The sequence below is a fragment of the Mesoplodon densirostris genome, chromosome 2 (genome assembly GCF_025265405.1).
Source record: "Mesoplodon densirostris isolate mMesDen1 chromosome 2, mMesDen1 primary haplotype, whole genome shotgun sequence".
In the NCBI taxonomy this organism is placed as follows: Eukaryota; Metazoa; Chordata; class Mammalia; order Artiodactyla; family Ziphiidae; genus Mesoplodon; species Mesoplodon densirostris.
Genome location: NC_082662.1, coordinates 2,440,570 through 2,463,461, shown reverse-complemented (window position 1 = coordinate 2,463,461; position 22,892 = coordinate 2,440,570). Strand labels below are relative to the sequence as shown.

The 22,892-nt window shown below is 50.5% G+C and overlaps 1 non-coding gene across 1 annotated transcript; it reads right to left on the bottom strand.

Annotated features, from left to right (window-relative positions):
* Positions 1 to 3,005: 3,005 nt before the first annotated feature.
* LOC132484795 (small nucleolar RNA SNORA52) lies at positions 3,006 to 3,140 on the bottom strand. Its single transcript, XR_009531344.1, has one exon. It is a non-coding gene; the product is annotated as a small nucleolar RNA SNORA52 (small nucleolar RNA).
* Between the last annotated feature and the right edge of the window lie 19,752 nt (positions 3,141 to 22,892).

Genomic DNA, 22,892 nt, shown 5'->3' with positions numbered 1-22,892 from the left:
ACAGTGAGAGGCCCGCGTACCGCAAAAAAAAAAAAAAAAAAAAAAAAAAAACTTTCAGGGGTTTTAGGGCAGTTGTTAAGCACAGCCATTATTACAGATTAGAGTATGTAAACTCACAATTAAACACATTATAATAGAACGAAGGTAAAAAGTACTCAGAATTCCTCCTTCCCTAATGTGTGCCACATTTTCCTATTTTCTGAGCCCTTGGGCTCCTCGTGTCTGGTGTGTCTGCGTGGGGCGCACCAGGTGGTGGTACATCACTGCCCCACCTCTTCTCAGCCCCACCTTTAGTCATGTCGCAGTGGGCTGCTTGAGATCAGCCACGGCAGGAGAATTCACATCACTGAAAGAGGCAAGCACTGGAAATCAAGGCTTAATTGTTTGATATGCGCATTGTCTGGGCTTAGAAAATGGTAGAGACAATATTAACAATGCAGATTGAATTTAAAGGTGTTAACACTGCAAAGAGCACAACATTGGAGGAGACAATTCTTCTAGTATTTGAAAAAGATCATCCAGTTCAGCAGGGAAGTCGCTCACATCCTCGACAAACTGATGAAGTTCAGACATATGTCTTTGTGGTTTCACTTTTTGTCTTCTTCACCAACATAAAACAAAACCCTGAGCTAACACACACGTCGGAACTACACCTGTTAGTCAATTGCAAGCATTGGTTGGCTATGACAAATACAAAAGTTTGGCAAAAATCAGCAAAATCAGTCTGTGAGATTCAATTGACCATATGGAACTTACAGTAAAGAGAATGTTGTGTTTTATTATTACTGGTAAAGTGTGTACTATGTATCCTTAACATCAGTAAAATGTCTAAGGACTCATGTGCAGACACTGCCAGAGAGCTGGGTGCTGGACATCACCAGCACACCACTGACTCCGAGCTCTGCCAGCCTTGACCTCCTGAACACCTCAGCCTTTCCCATGTCTTCACTCCCGGTGGCCACAGCTCACCTCTGCTCCTGGAAAATGCCCCGAGCACTGGCCTTGACCACACAGGGCCCAGCACTGCCAAGCGTGAGCTCTGGGAGGCCAGCTGAACACCCTGGGGCCCTACAGGAGAGAGGAATGTGTTTATAGGGCCAACTGCCAAAAAGAAACATAATTTCCACAGAAATGCAGAGCCATCTGTTTCCGTGGGTCATTCCCTGGTGGACAGGCAGGTTCAGGCTGACCCAGCCTGCATCAAAGGAATCCCTTTTTCAAGTTATGGTGACTTGATGAAGACGGTCCTTGAGTAAATTTTTGTCAGCCTCTCCAAGCCCTCCCTCTATGCTTCAACTTTGGCATCCATCCTTGTGGGCCTGCATTGCCCAGTTGTAACAAGAATCCTGCTAAGGCAGCTCAGAGAGAACCCCCCACGTTGGATATCACCAGCCTCCCCCAGTGATGTCTGACCCCCTGCCCTGCCTTCAACCAGAATCCTCCTTACCCCTGGTGTCTTTTCGTGGTCATTTCCATCCACCGCTCCCACTCTTCTCCTTGGCTATAAATTCCCACTTGCCCTTGCTGTGTTCAGAGTTAAGACTATACGGAGGGGACTTCCCTAGCGGCACAGTGGTGAAGAATCCGCCTGCCAATGCAGGGGACATGGGTTTGAGCCCTGGTCCGGGAAGATCCCACATGCCATGGAGCAACTAAGCCCATGCGCCACAACTACTGAGCCTGCACGCCCTAGGGCCCACGTGCCTCAACTACTGAGCTCATGTGCTGCACCTACTGAAGCCTGTGTGCCTAGAGCCCGTGCTCTACAACAAGAGAAGTCACTGCAATGAGAAGCCTGCGCACCACAACAAAGAGTAGCCCCTACTCGCTGCAACTAAAGAAAGCCCACACGCAGCAATGATAACACAACGCAACCAAAAAAAAAAAAAAAAAAAAAGACTCTACTGAGGTCTCTTTTCCCCTATTGCAATAGTCCTGAATTAAGTCTGACTTTACTGCTTCAGTTACCGCCTGGCTCTGGTTCTCTCTGATGGGGTCTACCCATGGCCCCGGATGGGTGCCAGGGAGCATGTCTAGCTTGGATTCAGTGGTAGGCTGTCTGGCCAAGGGAATCTGGCTTTTTTTTAATTGTGATCAAATATACATACCATAAAATTTACTACCTTAACCATTTTTAAGTGCACAGCTCGGTGGCATTAAGCATATTCATGTTGTTATGCAACGTCACCACCATCTGTCTCCTTTTCTTCTTGAAAAACTGAACCTCTGTCCCCATTAAATGCTAACTCCCCATCCCCCTCCTCCAAGCACCCACCATCTTACTTTCTGTCTCTATGAATTTGACTCCTCCAGGGCCTTCATATAAGTGGAATCACACAGGATTTGTCCTTTTGTGACTAGCTTATTTCACTCTGCATAATGTCCTCAAGGTCCATGCATGTGGTGGCAGGTGTCAGAGTCTCCTTCCTTGTTCAGGTGGAATCACGTTCCATTGTTTGGATGGACCACATTGTGTTTACCCTTCAGGTTCATCCATCCATGGACACCTGGGTTGTTTCCACATTTTTTTTTTTTCTACAGAAAACAGAAAGGGGAGGTGAGACCACAGCAGGAGCCCGGCCTCAACGTTACTCAAGAGTAACGAGACACTTAGCCCAACGTATTAGGATCCACGTCATAGGTTCCTGTTCTCCCACACAGGAGGGTCTGTTGTCACTCCCAGAAATTGGCTTCTAGGAATCCCTCCAGCAGGGCTACAAGACCACAGCGCCCTGCCCTGGAGGTAAGCTAGACAAACATGTTTACCATCAGGCCCCAGTGTCCAGCAGCGAGCTCAGAGACCAGGCTGTCTGCTGAGCTGGCTTTGCCCCGTCACGGACCCAAGGACAGAAACAGCTCCCCAAGAGCTCAACTTCCAGACAAGTCCCACCTACTCCAGTCTGACAGCACAGGGCAGGGGCCTGTGGTCAGCCCTAGCACCCCAAGAAGGGGATGGAGAGACTTGCTTACAAATGCCCAGTGAGAGCACGGGCGTGCTGTCCCGGGGCTGTCTAGAAGTGCCCGGGGCATGAGCCCACTGAAACCCCGCTCACTCCTCTGGGTAAGACTTCTAGGGTGCTCTGGTCCACAAGCGAAACCTGGCAGGTCACAGGCTGACCGGCAGGAATTAGAATGGACCGTTGTTTCCACATTTTGATGACTGAGTAATGCTGCTGTGAACATGCGTGTACCGATATCACCTCAAGACTCTGCTTTCAATACTTTTGTAGAAATACCCAGAAGTGGAGTTGCCAGATCACATGGTAGTTCTATTTTTAATATTTTGAGGAACTGCCACAGTGTTTTCCACAGTAGCTACCCCATTTTACACTTCCGCCAACCATGCATAAGAGCTCCATCTCTCCACATCCTCTCCAGCACCTGTTTTCTGTATTTTCATTACAAGCCACCCTAACGGGTGTGAAATGGTGTCTCACTGTGGCTTTGATTTGCGTTTCCTTAATGATTAGTGATGTTGAGCATCTTTTTATGTGCTTGTTGGCCATTTGTATGTCTTCTTTGAAGAAGTGTCTATTCAAGTCCTTTGCCCTTTTTCTAAGCTGGATTATTTTGTTGCTGTTGAATTGTGGGACTTCTTTATGTATTCTGGATGTTAACCTCATATCAGATACATGATTTGCAAATATTTTCTCCCATTCCTTAGGCTACCTTTTTATTCTGTTGATAGGATCATTTGATGCACAAAGGCTTTTCATTTTGATGTAGTCCAGGGAATCTGGTTTGGATTTTAAAGCCCAGTTGTTTCAACAAACATTCAGCCAGGCTCATATTAGGTCCTGGGGAAACCAAGAACGACCCAGAGCTGCCTGCAGTCTGCGAGGCGGACAGACTCACAAATAGACAAGAATAAATGGTCACGTCTTGGTGACGGCACCTAACACAAAGCTCTCTGGAAAACATAAACGCACACATGCACACAAACAGAGGAAACCGTGAGGACATCTGCCTCACAACACAGGAGACATTTGGGTCCTGTGCGCAAACAAAGGGACCCCCTAGGACAGCCCAGGTGCCCAGGCAAAGGTTTACCCGGCAGCCCTGCCTGAAAGACAGAAGTCACAATCAAAGGCCTAGTGGCGTAAGGGGCAGGAACTGAGAGGAATGGGCTGGGGACCCCTTTCTCTCCCCCAACACTGAAACCCCAGGACCTCACTCCAGCCTGGTGCCCATAGTCCCCTGAGGTCCCATGACCTGCTGGGGACCTGAGCACAGGTGGAGCCTGTGACTCTCCCACACAGCCCATCTGTGGGCAGGGATGATGATCCATTTGTATTCATAAGACTATTGTTCAGAAGATTAATTAAAAGGCAAGTGTATTTTTAGCCATCTGTTCTAATTGAGAAGAAGAACTTAGAAATATAATTGTGTCATCTATAACGGAGGAACTCACACCTATCCTTCTTGGAATCAGAATATTAATCAAGTCTCTCAAAGAGCTTCAGCCACATGAGGAAATCACTGTTGCCCCTCCTCCTAAATTAGCCCAATTAAATGAGGAAACTTTTAAATGTTTGGCTTTGGGGGTGGGGAGGATGACAGTCATATACCAACAAGGAGAAGACAGGATTTTCCCCACCAAGTCTGCGGGAAGCACATCTCCAGCCCCAGCCATGTCTCTGGCTGGGATGCAAGCCTGAGGGGCTGGGAATGAATGCTCCAGGTGTAACATAATGCAGCAGGGAAATCAGGTCGGCAACTGGGTGCTGGAGGGAGGTGTTGAGGGTCACAGCCCCAGGCCAGCATCCCCTCGCTTCTACCTGAGCGACTCCTCAAAGCTTGAAGTCAGCAACCCAAAGCCCCTGTCCCCTCCGGGAGTACCAGCCCTCGGGGCAGCCAGACTAGTCCCTTGATGAAGGACAAGAAATAAAGAAAACAACCAGGCAAGATTGAACGAGGGGGTGTTTATGCAGGGTTTTGCTGGGCAGTGGTGCCTGGGGAGGGGGACACGCCCTCTGCAGACCCCATGCCGTGCCACCTAGCCTGGACGGTGCTGGCCGGAGACACGCCTGGGGACCCCGCTGGCCCCCGGGGAAGGAGGGGAACTCCCATAGCAGGTCACAGGCTCCACAGTAGCCCTGGGCTGGGGAGAGAGGAGATTCTACACATGGCAGGGCCAGCGAGGGAAGAGAGCCCGCACTCCAGGGATGCACCTTCTGCCAAGCTCGTCCTCCTCCTCCTGGGGGGCTCCCTGGAGCATCCTCTCAGCAGGACCCGGGGGCTCTGCTGAGTGTCCTAAGCCTCATCGTGGAAGCCCGAGGATCAGCCGCACACCAAGGGACACAGTGCTGTGGATGGAAGGCAGTGCGAGTGGAAAACGCACACACTCGTGTGCACATGCTCACACATGCACACAACCGGGTTTGTGCCCACATGCGTGACTGCACACGTGCAACCATGCACACACGTGCACATGGGCTTTAAAGAGAGGGTTAAATCCTGAGCCTGAATATTGACTTGCTTGCACACGCTGTGACCACGACATTCTCTCTATTGCAATAGACCCTCCCCCATCACAATCCTCCCTCCCCCATCACAATGCTCCCTCCCCCATCACAGTGCTCCCTCCCCATCACAACAGTCCCTCCCCCATCACAATGCTCCCTCCCCATCACAACAGTCCCTCCCCCATCACAATCCTCCCTCCCCCATCACAATGCTCCCTCTCCCATCACAATGTACCCTCCCCCATCACAATGCTCCCTCCCCATCACAATGTTCCCTCCCCCATCACAACAGCCCCTCCCCCATCACAATGCTCCCTCCCCCATCACAATGCTCCCTCCCCCATCACAACAGTCCCTCCCCATCACAATGCTCCCTCCCCCATCACAATGCTACCCCCATCACAATCCTCCCTCCCCCATCACAACAGTCCCTCCCCATCACAATGCTCTCTCCCCCATCACAATGCTCCCTCTCCCATCACAATGCACCCTCCCTCATCACAGTTCTCCCTCCCCCATCACAACAGTCCCTCCCCATCACAATGCTCCCTCCCCCATCACAATGCTCCCTCTCCCATCACAATGCACCCTCCCTCATCACAATGCTCCCTCCCCCATCACAACAGTCCCACCCCCACCACAATGCTCCCTCCCCCATCACAACAGTCCCACCCCCATTGCAATGCTCCCTCCCCATCACAACAGTCCCTCCCCCATCACAATCCTCCCTCCCCCATCACAATACTCCCTCCCCCATCACAATGCTCCCTCCCCCATCGCAATGCTCCCTCCCCCATCACAACAGTCCCCCCCCATCACAACGCTCCCTCCCCCATCACAATGCTTCCCCCATCACAATCCTCCTTCCCCCATCACAATGCTCCCTCTCCCATCACAATGTACCCTCCCCCATCACAATGCTCCCTCCCCATCACAATGTTCCCTCCCCCATCACAACAGCCCCTCCCCCATCACAATGCTCCCTCCCCCATCACAATGCTCCCTCCCCCATCACAACAGTCCCTCCCCATCACAATGCTCCCTCCCCCATCACAATGCTCCCCCCATCACAATCCTCCCTCCCCCATCACAACAGTCCCTCCCCATCACAATGCTCTCTCCCCCATCACAATGCTCCCTCTCCCATCACAATGCACCCTCCCTCATCACAGTGCTCCCTCCCCCATCACAACAGTCCCTCCCCATCACAATGCTCCCTCCCCCATCACAATGCTCCCTCTCCCATCACAATGCACCCTCCCTCATCACAATGCTCCCTCCCCCATCACAATGCTCCCTCCCCATCACAATGTTCCCTCCCCCATCACAACAGCCCCTCCCCCATCACAATGCTCCCTCCCCCATCACAATGCTCCCTCCCCCATCACAACAGTCCCTCCCCATCACAATGCTCCCTCCCCCATCACAATGCTCCCCCCATCACAATCCTCCCTCCCCCATCACAACAGTCCCTCCCCATCACAATGCTCTCTCCCCATCACAATGCTCCCTCTCCCATCACAATGCACCCTCCCTCATCACAGTGCTCCCTCCCCCATCACAACAGTCCCTCCCCATCACAATGCTCCCTCCCCCATCACAATGCTCCCTCTCCCATCACAATGCACCCTCCCTCATCACAATGCTCCCTCCCCCATCACAACAGTCCCACCCCCACCACAATGCTCCCTCCCCCATCACAACAGTCCCACCCCCATTGCAATGCTCCCTCCCCCATCACAATGTGCCCTCCCCCATCACAAAAGCCCCTCCCCATAAAATAGTCCTTCCCCCTTTCGATAGTCCTGGTAATATTTCTGTGGCCCAACTTTCTTGTGCCTCGGCTTCATGCCAAATCCTGGAGTTGACATGACAAAGGCAGAAAGCCCACAATCACTCCTGGGGGGGGTGGGGGGAGGGAACCAGGCTGAGCGGCAAAAGCCAGACCCCCTGTGGTGGGCAGGGTGAGGAGAAGGCTGGGACCCTCGCACGTTACCAAATCTTGTCCTGTTCCCCGAAACGTATGCAATTCACCGAGCCTGTGTGAACCACGAGTGCAGGAGCAAGACGGGCAAGAGGATGAAAACAAAGAGAAAGCGGTAAAATGAACTAGAAACGGATTAGCCCTCAAAATATGTGCAAGGGAACGTCTAGGCACTTGCTAGGAGCGTCCTGAAAATTCGCTCCAGAGGTGTGGACAAAAGACACCAAGAAGTGGGGCTTCGCTGGTGGCGCAGTGGTTGAGAGTCCGCCTGCTGATGCAGGGGACACAGGTTCGTGCCCCGGTCCGGGAAGATCCCACATACCGCGGAGCGGCTGGGCCCGTGAGCCATGGCCGCTGAGCCTGCGCGTCCGGAGCCTGTGCTCCGCAACGGGAGAGGCCACAGCAGTGAGAGGCCCACGTACCGCAAAAAAAAAAAAAAAAAAAAAAGATACCAAGAAGGAAAGCAACTGCCCAGAAAAATCACAAACTGCTGCTCCATCCCTGCTGCTCACTGAGCACTTACTGTGGTTCAGATGCTGCTAAGAGCTGCACACACAGAATGCTGTCCAAACCCCACTTAGCTTCACTTTACAGAAAAAGGGAAGCCGCCTGGGCAACGTGTCTGAGTCCACCCAGCCGGCAAACGGCTGAACCAGGAGTCAAACCCAGATGCACCTACTACCAGAGCTCAAGCCTTGAATCATTCTTCTAAGACAAGACAGAAGACAAACCCATACAGAGGAAGCTGGGTGACGGAACTTCCAGCTCTGCACGAGGACCCACTCAAGGGGCCGTCTTTACCGCTAATTCGCTGCAGTTAATCTAGACTCGAAGTTCCCAGTGCTGACTGGAGTTCACTGGGAACAAAAGCTCTCACGACCTTCATGACCGTGTGAAGTGTCTTCTCCATGTGTGCCGCCGACCTCACGTGGGTCCCAAACCCCAAGTCCGGAGCCCCTGCCCCCCCTTTCTCCCCTGTGGGAGATGCCGTCTGGGGGCATAGCTCCTGAGGGTATGCAGGAGGGAAGTGAGCGCTAGGGGCTGAGATTAACACCATGATGGTATCCAGTCGAGAGGAATGCATGGCTTTCACGAGCTGAATCATACCCTGTGCATCGCTTATCGATTTTTCCTTTTCCTCGGCTGGCTGGAGCCGGGAAGGCTGCCTTCGCTGTGTTATTTCTGGTGGTTTTTATCCCAAGCGAAAAGAGAAGTAGCCTGTGTTTGCAGAAGTTAAAGCGCTAACACAGAAAGCATAGGCGGGTGAAGGAAGCGGGTGGGAGACGTGGGGGGAAGTGGAGCGAGGAGACAGGATGGCAACTGGGGCTTGGGGCAAACGACGAGAGGATACGGAGCTCCCTGGAGCTGCGGAGGAAGGCTTGAGTTGAGGGGATAAATTGGGAGGCTGGGATAGACACACGACGATATGTCAGATAGATGACTAAGAGGGACCTACTGTATAGCTCAGGGAACGCCCCTCAATACCCTGTGATGACCTATATGGAAACAGAATCTAAAAAAGAGCGGATATATGTGTCTGTATAACTGGATCACTTTGCTATATACCTGAAACAAACACAACATTGTAAATCAACTATATTCCAATGAAAATAATTTTAAAAAGGGATCAGAAGCGCCCTTTGCTTTAGATCCCAAGTCACAGACACAGAGACCCTCACACCTGTAAGAACCCTCAGGGGGGCGAGTTGGGCAAACTGCTCTGGGTTCCACAGCCGACCTCGCCTTTTCCTTGGACATCAGGCCAGGCTCCTGGGCTCTAAATCATTGCTCCTGCAAATTCAGACTTCCAGACCCCACCCTCCTCCCAAGCGGCCTATGAATAAGCCTATGAATAAGTGGCCCTCTAGGCCCGGACTCACACCGTCCCCCCGCCCGGGCCTGGGATGAAGCCCACCTCCCAGGGGCACCACTCCTGCCCTCCACTTTCCTTCTGCCCCAGGCCCAACCATGGGTCTGAGGTTTCCTGGCACCTCTGGAGAATAGCCTCCAGGTGGCGCAAAGGAGAACCCCCCCCACCCTTGCCAGCCGGCCTGTGGCCCCACGTGTCCAGACCTGGCCCCAGAGTTCAAGCCCCTGAGGGTTAACTGGCCGGGCAGGCCCTCGTGTGGCCTCACCGACCCCCGCTTCACACACGCCACAAACTTCAGGCTCCCCTGGGCCTAGCACAGAACCACCTTGTCCAGACCGTCCGTCGGTCTGTCTGTCTGTCTGTTGTCATCGCTCTTGTCCCTGTGATGTGGCAGAAGCAGTGGGTGTGTGACCTGAAGTCAGACGCACCAACATGTGTGACCTCGAAAGGTCACTTCACTCTCCCAAGCCTGTTTCTTCCTCTGCACATTAATTAGTAGCACTTCTCGGACCTTGGTCACAGGGCCACGCCCACCCCAGACATGGGACAGAAGAGGGAGACGAGAAAGAGCCTTATGGCCAGCAGAGCGCTGGACCAAGTGCAGCCTGGAGCTGGCGCATCCAGGTCGAAGGAGGTGAGAACTGAGGACAGTTCCGGGTGAGGCAAGGCCACCCCAGCCTGGGCCCTGAGGGAGGGAGGGAACCCCGGTGCCCTGCACCCATTGTGCGGGTAGAGGCATCACTGTGAGCTGTGGGTGAAGCCCTGGGCACTGCGAACGCAATGGCGGGCAGGCGAGACAGAGACCCAGGAGCCTCGTCCAGGGACCAACAGTCAGACAGCTGTGCCACGTCCTGGTGGGCAGTGCCGAGTTCAGGAAAGGAGCATGGCAAGGCAGAGGGTTGGGGGCCGAGACTGGGGTCCAGCTGTGTTAGGTACAGCAGTCAGGGCCAACTCGAGGTTGGGAGCAGAGGCTGGAATGAGGGAGACCGGGCCTGGGGAAAGATGTGAGGGAGAAGGTTCTGGACAGAGGGACAAAGACCTGCAGTTCTGCCTTACGGTGTCCTAAGTACTGAACTGTGCCCCCAAATCCCTAACCCCAATGTGACGGTGTGAGGAGGTGGGGCCTTGGGGAGGTGATCAGGGTGAGATTAGGGCTTGAGGGTGGGCCCCGTGATGGGGTGGGTGCCCTTGTAACAAGAGGAACAGACCAGAACACGTGAGGACACAGCGGGAAGGTGGCCGTCTGCAAACCAGGAAGAGAAGCCTCACCAGGACCTGACTTGGATGTCCAGGCTCCAGAACCATGAGGAATCAGTTCTGTGTTTACGCCCCTGTCCAGCCCGGGCTGACTGAGACGGGGTCTCTGTCTGGCTTTGGCATCAGGTCACGCTGGCCTCGTAGAATGAGTCAGGAAGTGTTTTCTCATCTTCTGTTTTTTGGAAGAGTTTCTGAAGTTCTGGTAATAATTCTTTAAATGTTCAGCGGAATTCAGCCGTGAAGCCACCTGGGCAAATATCTGGCATGCTGGAGGTACAACCCTGGGGAAACTGGGATCACTGGGAACCAAGACAGGGAGCAGCCTCGTGCAGGGCCCCGTGGCCTCAGTGAGGAGCGTGGGGACACCCAGGGAGAGGTGGCAGGAAGCCCTCTGTCGCTGGCAGCGTGGACAGGCTCTGGCGGGACAGGAAGCGTGGCCGGGAAACTCGGGGTGGTCGGGGGCTGAGCTCTCACACCACACAAGGGAGTTCATCAGGGTAGGCACTGAGATGTGTCCCCTTGCTGGAGTCAAGGGCAGGGCCCAGAATCAGCCCGGGGTCACCTTGGAGAAAGGCCTCCCAGCCTCCTGCCCATCCCAGCCCCACGGCCAGGTGCCGGGCCCAGAGGTGTGTTTCCCGCCGGGGAAACCAAGCCCCACTCTCACAGCAAACCAAGACAGCCCTTGACACCGGCAGAGGGAAGAGGGGAAAAAAAAAAAAAAGAAGACAATTTACAATTGCAAATTGGAGCTCCTCTCTCGCAGCCTGCCCGCCAGGCAATCTAGTGCAGGAGACAGATGGCCAAGAAGCGTTCCAGGAACGTGTTATGACACATCGTTGAGCCACGGAGAGCAGACGGCTCCAGAAGGGACAGGCTGCCCATCACTCCACCTTGAGGGGCTCCTGGAGGGACTCTGGGGACAAGGGGTGGGGACAAGGCAGGAGCCAGCCCCTCTTCCTCACTGTCTGCTTCTGACCGTCCCTCTGCCCTCAGCCCTCACCATCGTGCAAGGGGGTCAGAACCTCAGGGCGCAGGGACCCGAGAGTCACGGGAACGGAAATCACAGCTGAGCAGCTGTTGGGGGCGGGTGAGCGGGGAGGACCAGACACCCCTCTCTGCTGTGTTTTGAATTCAGGATGAGGAGGACAGTCTGTCCAGGTGTTGGGCCAAAACACTCCATCCACTATCACAGCAAAGAGCTAGGCTCAGGGTGGGGACCCCGTGGGAGGGGTGGGGAGGGGGAGAGAGGGGCCCCCAGCGGTCTCTCCACTTTATGCAAATGAGAACAGGTGTGCAGGAACCCGGCCCATCTGCCATTGCAGACACGCATCCTTGATTTCGCCGATACCGCAAGCAAGGTCTTCCTCACTCCCAAATGCTGCTCTTTTAGGGGAAAAAAAAGCCCGTGTTGCTGCATGAATGGGTTTTCTTAGTAACAGTACTGTCTGCCATTCCTCCTTCCCAGAGCTCATTCACTTACGTGGGGATCTGAAGGCCTGTCGCCCGCAAAGACCAAGGGAGATGGCAAAGCGGACCTAGTACAGACCCTTGGAGGGAGGCGACAGCTCAGAGACCCAGCCCCAGGAAGCAGGTGGGGGACAGTCAGGGTCTGACAACAGCCTGACACAGTGTTCTGGTCTGAGGTGGGGGGCAGGGGAGGCTGGGTGAGTGGAGGACAAGCCAGGGAGGCAAGACCCCGCAGACGAGGTCAGACCCCAGACCTCTAGGAGGGGCTGGTTGAGAGAGATGGGGGCGTGGAGGGAAAGGGAGTCCCCGAAGCTAGAGGGCTGGCACCAGACGTGGCCAGGTGACAGCTTGAGGTTTGGTCAGAGCAAAGGGACTCCAGAATTTTCTATGGCTGAGTCCTCAATGCAAATTGGAACTTTCAACGAGATGCTAAGAAAAAAGTGTCGACAAGCAGAAAGAATTAAAATACACACATACATTTGGATTCAGCAGTGGCAGGGGAGTGAGCTGGCTGGGAGGGAAGGAATGGGCGGGGCACTCCAGCCCCTGTGCCAGACCCACCTTTTCTGGCGCCTGCTTTTCTCCAAGCCACCATTGGAGCATCTGTGTCCCAGCCCAAAACCAGTGAGAACAGAAGCACCAAGGATCCGGAAGGTTCCCAGGACCGAATGGTCCTCTGTGAGATGTTAAATGTTGTCAGCATAAATCCAATCGATGTCACAAAGCGTTGTCTAAACGCACCACCTGCTTCTCCCTCAGAGAAAAGAAGTGATTAATAGTGCTAACCATGGAAATGGAAAAGCCCTGGAAGGTCATTTGAGGCCGCGCCAGGCTACACCCAGATTGGCACCAGGCCACAGACCTTGTTGGGCCGTGGAGAGGGCCTTGGAGGGAAAGCGAGTCCCAAGGTTGTCCGGCCGCAGCTCAGGGCGGCGTGACCCTGGCCCTCCTCCTACGGCAGAACCTGCCCTCGGGGCCCCTCAACCCCAGGAGGGAAACCCCTCTGTTCCCAAAGGCTGAGCCACGCTTGGCCTCGCCCCACGGCACAGAATGAGTTGTCCGTGGACAGATCAGCCGGGGTTCTTGAGGTCACTGGGCTCCGGAGACGTGGCCTGTCTTAGTCACCAAACACATGGGGCAGCGTCAGGGAGAGCACTGCAGGTGGGGATTCATCCTGGCAGGCGGGACTCCCTTGCTCACTCATTCATTTGTTTGATTTGCAAATTGTGAAATTAATTCCACAAACATTTACAGAGAGCTCTTTGAAGGAACAAAAATGAAGGAGTTGGCAGAGTCCCTGTTTTAGCCTCTGTCTCACTAACTCTTGGGCTTCACAGAAGGTCTCAGGGCCCTTTTGCAAAGCTGCTCCCAGCTCCAACCTAAGGACACCAGCAGGCTGGACCCCGAGGCCATCGGTTCACATCCTGATACACTATATTTGAACCTTGGAAAGTCACTTCATCGCTGTGTTGATTTCTCAGGCTGCCGTAACAAAATAGCATAGGCTGGGAGGCTTAAACAACAGAATTGTATTTTCTCACAGTTCTGGAGGCTGGGAGTTGGAAATCAAGGTGTCGGCGGCACTGGTCCTCCGGAGGCCCCTCTCTTTGGCTTGTAGATGGCCACCTTCTTGCTCACATGGCGGCTCCCTGTATGCAGGTCTCTGCGTCCAGATTTCTCCTTCTCATGAGGACACTAGTCATGCTGGGTCAGGGCCCACCCGATGGCCTCATTTGATTCTCTCTATAAAGACCTATTTCCAGATAAGGTCATGTTCGCAGGTACTGGGGCTAACATTTCATGTGGATTTAGGGGGACAGAATCAGCCCACAAGGACCTCTAGGCCTTGATCTGCCTAAAGCCGCCCGACTCTCCCCCAGAGCAGACCTGAGGACCTCCTGGGCTGGGGCCTGTGCTATCAGAAGTAATGGGTTCTCCCCTCCAAAGACCGGAGTCAGGCGAGGGGGCACGGGTCTTCACTGTCCTCCAAAAACCACAGTCTCAGCGGGCTCAGAGGACGTTAGCAAGCACTCTGCCAGCAGAGAAAATCCTTTAAGAAAAGCCAAGTTGCCTCGCAGAGACCTGAGCATAAGGTCGGAACCGTGGCCCTGAACCCATTCATTTCTCCCCGATAATTGTGCCACCTGCCTAGCCGGTGGCATTAGATGCTAACTAAGACCAGCTCTTCTGAGGCACAGAAAAAAAGAAAAAGAAAAAAGGCAGCCCCTTGGAGGGAGGATTTTTGGCATTTCATCTGAATTCCATAATGACTAATTTATACAAAGGCTTTATTGGAACCCAGCTCTCCACAATAAATGTTCCATGAGAACATACTCAAATATTTCAGCGTCAGTGTCTCTCTGGTGGGTTTGGCTGACAGCCCAAACCAGATCTGAGTTGCTACATTGCTTATTTATGAAAAATGTCATCATCTTATTTTTATTTGCCTTTTTCCAGGCATTCGAGGGGTGATGAATTTGAGGGGCTCAGGTGGCAAACGCAGCTGCTCCTGTGAGATCCAGGAGGGAAGGGAGACCCTGAATTTTGGAGCAGGAAGTGAGGAGAGGGGGCCTTTTTGCCTGCAAACAGCAATGAGGAGAGAGACAAGGAGTTGAAGAGCCACCTGGTTTCTGGGCACAGAAGTGACATATGGCCACGTGCCCTGGGCCGTCCTGAGCAGGGTGGAGTGCAGGCACGGGGGGTGGGAGGGGGTCGGGAGAAGCCCCCAGGTATCCAGCTTAGGAAGAGGGGTCCAGAATGCAGGCCTGGGGACAGGAAGGCTGGTTTATCCTCCCGCTTGATGGGTTACTTGGTCTCTGCCAGGCTTCACTGTCTCGTTTATAAAACGGGAAAGACAAAGGTCTACACTCAGGACGGTCACGAGGGTTTAACAAGGGGATGTGGGCAGCCTGGCCGGCACGTCACCGCTCACACACAGCAAACGCCTGTCCGGTTGACGGGTGAGTGGCCCAGGGCCTGGAATGGGCAGGCCACCAGTGAGAACGGTCACTTCTGATGTGACTGTTTCCATGACATCAGGGAGGGGTGCTCCTGACTCAGCTACAACGTCCAGAGGTAGAGCCCCTCCCACTCGCTGCCCCCAGGGTTCACACAGACTCAGCATCAATGCTGTCTTAATATTTTATCTTCTTCATTCCTGGATTCAACTCTTTTTGTGCTAAACGACCTGTGTGTGCTCAGCTTCCCTGCCATCAGCCGCATCAACATCCTTCTGAAACCCTCATGACCTCCTGGCCCTTTGTGAGTCCAGTGGGGTTGCACTGGGGGCCCAGGGAGGGGATAGGGGCGGAGGAAACCCCAGGATGTGGCTCTGCCCTTCACATCCTAGTCAGGTGAGTGGTGGTCCTGGCTTCCAGGCTGTCAGCACCACCTGCATCTCAAGAACTCTGGGGGGGAAGCCGAGGGTGCCTGAGCAGCCCCTGCTCTCTGCCCGCTGAGGATGTTCTGCTCTGGGAGCGGGGCGCAAAGATGGGGTCAGAGGGGAGGTAGGATGAGGTGGGACCCAGTGCCCTGGGAACCACAGAGAACATCCCATCTTGAAAAGACCTTTGTGGTCATCTTAGGCATAGTGGCCTGTCCTGTGGATGCAGGCATCAGCCCCCAGCCCCATCGCTGACTAGCCGGGCGACTTCGTACAAGTTTCTTAACTTCTCTGCCCCTCTGTTCTCTCATCTCTAAAATGGACAGATTATAATCCCTTCCAGATGGGACAGTGCCCATGCAGCCCAGGGCACAGTGCCCGTGTCGTTCCAAGCATGCACCCGAGAAATGCTCGTCTGGAGAGAAGAGAGGAAGACCCGGCGTGGGGGGGACATCCCATTGTCCCTCAGTGCATCACTGGCCCACAGGTCACCTCTCCCACTCCTTCCCATAGGACCCCGTTTTTGGTCTGGTGTCTACCCTCCTCCGCACTGGCCATGGACTCAAGAGGCCCATTCCTCTCTCATTCTAGGTGGATCCCAGTTCACCAATCACTGCATGCCATCCTCCTTCTCGGTGATTATTTCAGCCAATCAGCACACAGAAGTCCCCTGGTGACTATTATAGGTCCAGGAACAGACAGGTGACTAATCAGACTGGCCAATCAGAGGGATGAGAAGGACTTTCACCCCATCTATCTTTCTCCCTCTGGGTGTGAATGAGCAGCTTGTCCCATCACCAGCCGGAAGCACCCACCTTAAAGCCATAAGGGAGGCTGCCTAAGGACAAAGAGAGGCAGAACCAAGGGAATCACAGAACAGGGGAGCTGGGGCCCTGACGGTGTTGTGCCTGCACCCCACCTCGCCCCAGAACCTGTGCTTACAGGAGACGATGCATCTCTTCATAGTTAAGCCATCTCGAATGGGCTCTTCCATTACTTGTGAGCTGAGGCGTCGTCACCGGCACAAGTCTGAGAGCCATTCATTCACTCATCATTCATTCATACTGTCTTTGCTGAGAACCCAGTATAGCTGGGCACTGTGTCAGCTGTAAGGAATAACAATCCAAATTAGGAAAAGCCTTCTGCCCCCAAGTGCTCATAGCCCAAGAGGGGAGACAGACACATAAACAGACACACACACCACCCAGGGGAGCATGGGATGAGGAGGGAGGATCTGGTAGGCACCTGAGCAAGCCTGGCTGGAGGGGTGGGGCTGAGTGGAGCAGGTCCGGGGAAGTTCCCAGTGGAAGCAGATCTGGGTTCTGCTGCACCAGCCATCTTGAGACCTGTGTGCCGTGGTTGGGCTGTTTTCCTCATGGTCCCTTGGATGGACCATCTGACCCCTGAGAAAGGCCCCCTATCTGTAAAGGGAGAGGGTCTCAACGGCAGCAAGACCTCCATGGCCTCTCAGATGTCCAAGCCTGGGCAAAACTCACACCAGCAGAGGAGCACACAGTGGGATAAAGGAGGAAAAAAAGTAACGGCCAAATTAAGGTTTTCACCAGAATTCTATTCTAAGCTTTTTGAGAAAGGTCACCTCGTTTGTGAAGACCCACACAAAAAACTGTCAAATTTAATTCAAACACAGCCCTCACCATCCCGGAAAGGCCCTTGAGAAGGGCCTCTGGAACTCCCTGCTGAAGCATGATGGCCATCATGCCTCTAATGGGACAGGACAACAGTGAGGTGGCCGAGCCCCGCTGCCTGGGATTGACCTCACCTCTCACAGCTGAGTGACCTCGGCAAGGCTCAGTCGCCTCCTGTGAAAAATGAGATAACAATGGTGCCTACGTCCAAGAACTAATGTGAAAATTCTACAGATAAGAGAAATAAAGTTCTTAGAACTATTTCTGGTATGCATTTAGTGCTCCATAAGTGTTAGCATTATTTTCTAGACACTCTAATCAAATGGTCTATAGGCAGAGGTTTGTGCACTTGGCCAAGTGGGATAACAGGGAGTGAACTTACCTTCCCAACTAAAACAACCCCCCAGAAAGAGAAAAAATACATGAAACAGTTTCTCACACCATGGACATCAGGCAGCAAAGGAAAGTAATTCCTGAGACATAGGAAATAAACCAGGTGAACCCGAAGATCACCCTCACCTGCTATCCTGGGTGAGTTTCCAGGCTGTAGCACAGGTGCAGGAACACAGGCAGAGCCCAGGGGACCCTGAGAAGAGGACACAGAGCTGAGAATGCAGGGAGACCGAAGCATCCAGACTTCACAAGACAGAGCACTGGAGCGGAGAAAGCTGCAGAGAGAACTCTGAAGACCTGCAGAAGATCCCCTTCCAGTATCCAGCAAAGGAATGATCAGTGCACATAGGTGAGAAGACTACCCACAGGTGCAGAAAGAAGCCCCCAAAAGTGTTAGTGGGAACAGTGCCCCATGCTCACACAGGGCTGAAAATTGTTACTGTTCTCACCACCAGACTGGGAATCCCCATAGTTCATGGGGCATTGGGTAGAGCATTCAGGAGAGTCTTGCCTCAGTCGTGGGGATTAATTTCCCCAAGACCAAATGCTGATCTGGTCTAGGAGTAACTGTTAGGGGTAATTGTTGCTGATCTGCTGGTCCCACCTAACAAATCTTAAAAGCAAGGTATGACAGGGTCCAAATGTTCCCAAATAACTGCATCTCAAAACAAAGCTCAGGAATACTTTAGATCTATTTTTTAAAAATATATCCAGCAACCAACGATGTAAAATTCCAATGTCTGGCATCCAATCAAAATTTTCTAAACATGCAAAGAAGCTTGAAAACACAACCTGTAATAAGAAGAAAAATCAATCAAATCAGAACTGACATAGATGTTAGAATTAGCAGACAAGAACATTTAAAAATTTATTAAGGTCAACGCAATATTGAAGGAGAAGAACACAGTTGGAGAAGTGATGCTACCCAACTTCAAGACTTACTATAAAGCTATTGTAACCAGGGCAATGTGGTACTGGTGAAAAATAGACAAATAGGTCAATGGAACAGAATAGACAGCCCAGAAATAGACCCACATAAATATAATCCACTGATCTTTGACAAAGGACCTAAGGCAATGGAGCAAAGATAGTCTCTTTAACAAATGCTGCTGGAACAATTGGATGCCCACATACAAAAAAAGAGAATCTAAACACAGGACTTAGAGCCTTCACAAAAATTAACTCAAAATGGATCATAGACCTAAATGTAAAACATAAAGCAATAAAGCTCCTAGAAGATAACATAAGAGAAAACCTAGAGGACCTCAAGTGTAGCAGTGACTTTTCAGCTGCAACACCAAAGGCATGAGCCATGAAATAAATAATTGATAAACTGGGCTTAATTAAAATAAAAACTTCTGCTCTGTGAAAGACAACATCAAGAGGATTGGAAGACAAGCTCAGACCAAGAGAAAATACTTGCAAAAGACAGATCTGATAAGACTGTTATCCAAAATATACAAAGAACCCTTAAAACTCAACAATAAGAAAACAAACAACCCAATTAAAAAATGGGCAAAAGACCTGAACAGACACCTCACCAAAGAAAATGTACAGATGAAAAATAGTCATATGGAAAGATGCTCCACATCATATGTTATCAGGAAAATTCAAATTAAAACAACAATGAGATACACTACACACCTATTAGAATAGCAAAAAAAAAAAAAAATTCTGGAACACTTACAACACCAAATGTTGGCAATGATGTGGAGCAATAGAAATTCTCATTCACTGTTGGTGGGAATGCAAAATGGTACAGCCACACTGGAAGACAGTCTGGTGGCTTCCTACAAAACTAAATCCAACAAGCATGCTCCTTGGCATTTCCCAAATGGATTAAAAACTTATGTCTACACAAAAACTTGCACTTGGATATTTATAGCAGCTTTATTCATAATAATTGCCAAAACTTGGAAGCAACCAAGATGTCCCTCTGTAGGTGAATGGATAAACAAACTGGTACATCCAGACAATGGATTATTATTTAGAGCTGAAAAGATATGAGCTATCAAGCCATGAAAAGATATGGAAGAAATTTAAATGTGATTGCTAAGTGAAAGAAGCCAGTCTGAAAAGACTACATAAGTATGATTCCAACTATATAGCATTTAGGCATTGGAGGCAAAACTATGGGGACAAAGATCAGTGTTTGTCAGGAGTTGAGGAGGGAAGGATAAATAGGCAGAGAGCAGGGGATTTTTAGGACAGTGAAAATGCTCTATATCAGATTAAAATGATGTATAGGGCTTCCCTGGTGGTGCAGTGATTAAGAATCCGCCTGCCAGTGCAGGGGACGCGGGTTCGATCCCTGGCCTGGGAAGATCCCACATGCCGCGGAGCAACTAAGCCCATGCACCACAGCTACTGAGCCTGCGCTCTAGAGCCTGTGAGCCACAACTACTGAGCCCGCATGCCACAGGTCCTGAAGCCTGCGTGCCTAGAGCCCGTGCTCCACAACAGGAGAAGCCACTGCAATGAGAAGCCCGTGCACTGCAACGAAGAGTAGCCCCTGCTCGCCACAACTACAGAAAGCCCGCATACAGCAGCAAAGACCCAACGCAGCCAAAAATAAAAACAAACAAATAAAAAAACTTATTTTAAAAAATCATGTATATATGTCATCGTACATTTGTCCAAACCCATAGAATGTACCACACCAAAGGTGAACACTAAGGTAAACTATGGACTTTGGGGGACAATGGTGTGTTGATGTAGGTTCTTCCTTGGTGAAAAATGTACCATCTGGTGAGTGATGTTAATAACAGGGAAAGTTATGCATGGGTAGGGGCACAGACTACGTGGGAAATCTCTATACTTTCCTCTTAATTTGTTGGGAACCTAAAACTGCTCTAAAAAATAAAGTATTTTTTAAAAGTTATTACAACTCTATGCCATATATTCAAAAAGTTATAAACATGTAAAAATTTTAAAAGACTCAAATCAAAGTTTTGAAAACGACAATATCTGAGATGAAAAATGCACTGGTAGAATTAATAGCAGATTAGATGTTTCAGGAGGAAAGACCAATGAATGTAAACACAAAGCAATAGAAATTATCCAAACAAAACACAAAGAGAAAAAATAGTTTTTAAAAATTAAAAGAGAATTCATGAACTGGAGGATAATTTCAAACAGCCTAAAATACTGAAATTGGAATCCCCAAAGAAGAGAACAGAAAATCTATTTGAAGAACTATGGCTGAAAATATTGCAAATTTGATAAAAACTACAAACCCACAGATTTAAGTAGCTGGATGGACCTCAAGCATGAGAGAAATAAAGTCACATCATAGTCAATTTGCTTGACTTCAAGGATAAAAAGAAATATCAAAATCAGCCAGAAGAAAAGGACATGTTACATAAAGATACACAAAAAATCAAAATGATAGCAGATTTCTTATTGAAAAAAATGTAAGCAAGAAGACAGTGGATGAACAGCTTTAAATTTCTGAAGAAACAAAAACCTACAATTCTATACAGTGAAATTATCTTTAAAAAATAAATGCGAGGATTCCAACGTCAGTTAAGTTGAAGTAAGCACACTTCCCCTGACCTCTCCCACTAAACATAACTAGAACACCTGGACCAGTTATTTGAGGACTTTGAAAAGTAAATAGAGCAGGCCGATTGAGGAAGAAAACAAGATTTTCTTTGAAGTACCACCAAATCATCAGTGAGTTCACCCTTTTTTTCCTCTAGCATCACTTGGCCTGAACACAACACAACTCACAACGTGAAAGTGAGCATTGGCACAAACAGAAAGCTTCAGGGGAAGCCCTCTAATTCTGGCTCAAGGAGCAGGAACAGAGCCTCCTAAATGCTCAAGGAAAATGTAGCAATCCCATGTCCTTTCTCTCTTCTCTATTTTCTCACACCTCAGCCCCCAAATAACCCTGTGGCAGTGTTTGCGGGACCACAACAGAAACCCACAAAAGCCAACGGAGGGAGGGGAATTTTCCTCTCCGATTAGTGGATCTGCGACACCCAAAAGGCAGCGAAAACTCCATTGCTCTTTTTCCTCTTTCTTTCTCCACCATTTCACACCAGATAATGGTGTAGTCACAGAAGTGCAGGTCAGAGCAAGGTCACTGGAGCCTTAGGTTTCTACCCAAAGGACCAAAAAAGGCCAGAGATTATGAGGAAAATTTCAGAGAGGGTAAAGCTGTTGAAAGTAACACCATAAAGTAGTACTATAAACTCCTGGTCTCACCTCCCACGCTGCACGTGGCATGAATCTGATCCTGGACAGTATAGCAAAGACTTCAAGAACTGAACCACCTCTCAGCCCAAAGGCTGGCCTCTGGGTTGTGCACACAAGAGACAGATTTGAATAGTGCCCCGCAGGCTTTGAAAACTGAGCTGACAATGGAACCACAACACACAGAAGATGGCTTGGAACATGTGTTTGAACACAACCAAGCTTATTGCTTGCTAAAACAAAAATAGTTCCATTTCTCAAAGTATTTCAACAAGGCACAGTCTCATCACATAATATTCACGATGTCCAGGATATAATCCAAAATTACATGGCATGTGATGAACCAGTTTTTTTCTCAACTCACATGTAAAAAACAATCATTGCCAATGCTGAGCTGACACAGATATTGCAATTATCTGACAAAGACTTTAAAGCAGCTATTATAAAGATGCTCCGAAAGGCAATCACAGATACTCTCGAAACAAAAGGAAAAAGAGAAAGTCTTGGCAAAGTAGAAGATATAAAGAAAAACCAAATGGAAATTCTAGAATTCAAAAATACTATAACTGAAATATTAAAACTCACTGGATGGGGTCAAAGTAGACCAGAAAGGACAGATGCGTTGGTGAAGTTGAATCTAAATCCATAGAAATTATGAAATCTTAACAGCAGAAAGAATAATGATTGAAAACATAGAGGTTCAGTGACCTATGGGACTATTTTTTTAAAGGTCTAATATTCATGTCACTGGAGTCCCAAAAGGAGGGAAGAAAGATTACAATGCTGAAACAATACTTAGAGAATAATGACCGAAGAGCTTCACAAATTTGGTGACAAACATAAACCGACAGATTAGAGAATCTCAGTGAACCACAAGCAGGACAAAGCCAAAGAAATGCATCTCTTCTCTGTCAGGCACATAAAAATGGGGAAGTAGGAGCATGCAACATAATGCATGAATTCCTACAATAAATCCAGATGGAGAAGCAGCAGAAGCAGTGCACTGCGTCGGCACAAAAGTATCCCCTACAAAGTGACTTTGAACTTCTTTTGCTTTACTGCAATTCTCTCTCAAGTCCTCCCAGTTAAAGTCAGCCCTTCAAGAGTTACAGCGACAGCTTCCAGGAGATGGTGTTACCTCAAGCTGGGGTCGGGGAGGACCGAGAGGCCAGGTGGGGGAGCTGGAGGAAGGCTGGAGAAGCCAGGCTCCTGTGCCAGAGCCCACCGC